The 2,500-nt window shown below is 63.8% G+C and overlaps 1 pseudogene; it reads left to right on the forward strand.

Annotated features, from left to right (window-relative positions):
* LOC126137905 (large subunit ribosomal RNA) overlaps positions 1-2,500 on the forward strand; it is a 7,871-nt pseudogene that overhangs the window by 2,855 nt on the left and 2,516 nt on the right.

The following is a 2,500-nucleotide window of genomic DNA, read 5'->3' on the forward strand; positions in this document are numbered from 1 at the left end:
ACGGCGGGAGTAACTATGACTCTCTATGATGTAGTCGTGCTGCTGCTGCGAGGTGCCTTCCTTGGGTTGTAGCTACGGGGGGAGTGATGCGCAATACATGGGCCTAGCCCTCTTAGCCTCTCCTCTCCTGCGGTCTTCTCCCCTTCACGTGGGCCCGCTGATTTCGCAGAGTGGAAGACCGCACCAGGGGCTTGGGGGGGTTACCAGCCCCCCCTCGCATTATCCCTTTATAGTTGGGGGCAACAATGAAGAAAGAAGAAAAGGTGGCCCTTCCGCTGAAGGTGCCACCCCAGCTACCCCAGCACCTATCCGGCCAACCGGCCGAGACGAAGATCCGATAGATCGTGTAGCTACATTTGCCTGCAGAGAGTGCCACCGCACTTTTACGACCAAAAACGGCCTCGGGGTTCACCGCCGCCGCCAACACCTGGCGGCTACCAACGCGGAGATCATCACGGAGAGGCACCGCGCGAGGTGGACGGAAGAAGAAGTCCTTTCGCTCGCCAAAGCGGAGGCGGAACTGTTCCTTGAGAGGGACGCTCGGTTCTTCTTTGTCAACCAAGAGCTGATTAGGATGTTCCCCGACCGAACGCTTGAGGCAATCAAGTGCCGACGGCGGCAAGCTGCCCACAAGCAGCTTGTCCGCGAATTCATGGAGGCACTTGAGATCGGTCGGGGGGAAGAGCCGGCGTCCCGCCGGGGAGCGGTGACGCAGCCGCCTGAAGCGGGCGATGGCGCTGCGCCGTCCGACGACGCAGCTGCGGACTTCGCGGCCGACACCACCGGGCCGCCTGCGGAGGGACCGACTGACGCCGCCATCTGGGAGCATCTTGCGGAGCTGCCTGCTTCCGCCCAGCGTTTCTCTGCCCTGGACCGAGTTGTTGGTCTGGGGCGGGGCACCCCGCCTGAGGTCATCCTAGGCATGCTCCCGGATGCCCTTGCGTCGGTCGGGTCCAGGAGGGAGAGGACGAGTACCAGGACACAGCGGCCGCGCCAACCATCAAAGCGGCCGCCTGCCGCCCCGCCGCTGCAGAAGCGCAAGCGGCGCCGTTGGGCGTACGCGCGGACACAGGACGCCTTCCGTAGGTCGCGTGCACGTTGCGTGCGCGGCCTGCTGGACGGCACCCTACTGCAGCCGCCACCTGACATCCCCGGTCTGCTGGACTTCTGGGCGGACCTCTTCACCAAGAAGCCGATCTCCACCGCCGGCTTCATCCGTGACCGCCTTCTCCCGCACTCGGAGCCTGTCGCTCCTGAGTGCCTATGGGGGCCGGTCACGCGTGAGGAGGTCGCTGCTGCCTTGCCGCCCAGGGGGTCGGCAGCCGGGCCGGACGGCCTTACCCCAGCGGAGCTGCGGCGCCTGCCGCACGAAGTCCTGGAGAAACTCTTGAACCTCTTCCTCCTGGCCCGTGCCCTCCCCGAGAGTCTGCTTCGCGCGCGGACGACACTACTCCCCAAAACGGCTGCACCAACATCCCCCGCTGACTTTCGCCCCATTACGGTCTGCTCGGTGTTGGCGCGGACCTTTCATAAGGTTCTCGCGTCACGCCTGATGCGTGCTTGTGCTGTGGACGAACGTCAGCGGGCATTCATCCCCCGGGATGGGATGTTGGAAAACACCTTCATCTTGGACACAGCTCTCACCGACGCAGTTCGCTCCTGTCGCTCTGTTTTTGTGGCGTCGATCGACGTCTCTAAGGCGTTTGATTCGGTGGACCATGCTGCCCTCCGCCCCGTGCTGAGGGCGCATGGCCTGCCGGATTGCTTTATTGAGTACGTCGAAAGGTGCTACGAGGGCAGCACGACGGTGATAGCGGGCGGCGGCGGCGTGGGCGTGCCCGTGCAGCCGGCAAGGGGAGTACGTCAGGGTGATCCCCTCTCCCCCCTCCTTTTCAATTTTGCGGTGGACTATGTTTTGAGCCAACTGCCCTCCCACATCGGAGCTCGGATTTTAGGTCGCAGAGTCAACGCTGCGGCCTTCGCAGATGACGTCCTGCTGTTTGCATCGACCGCGAGGGGCTTGCAGTCCCTCATCGACGCAGCCGTCGCAGCCCTCGCCCACCTGGGGCTGCAGATCAACGCCCGGAAGTGCTTCACCCTCGCCTTAGTCGCATCTGGGCGCGACAAGAAGGTGAAGGTCGACGCAGATGTGACCTTCAAGGCAGGCAATACCACCGTGCCTGCCCTACGTGTGGGTGAAACCTTCCGGTACCTGGGACTGCAATTCTCCACCGCTGGTCGCTGCGTGTTCAATCCACGACGCCACCTGGTGGAGCAACTGGACGTCATCTCCCGAGCTCCGCTTAAGCCGCAACAGCGCCTCCACGCCCTCACCAACGTACTTCTGCCTGGCCTGTACCATGGGCTGGCCCTCAGCCGCACCCGAGTGGGTGCTCTGAAAGCGGCCGACGTGACCATCAGGGCCGCCGTCAGGAGATGGTTCCGTCTTCCGGCGGACACTCCCCTGGGCTACTTCCATGCTCCTGTAGCCCAGGGAGGC

The sequence above is a fragment of the Schistocerca cancellata genome, unplaced genomic scaffold (assembly GCF_023864275.1).
Source record: "Schistocerca cancellata isolate TAMUIC-IGC-003103 unplaced genomic scaffold, iqSchCanc2.1 HiC_scaffold_647, whole genome shotgun sequence".
NCBI classification, from domain to species: Eukaryota; Metazoa; Arthropoda; class Insecta; order Orthoptera; family Acrididae; genus Schistocerca; species Schistocerca cancellata.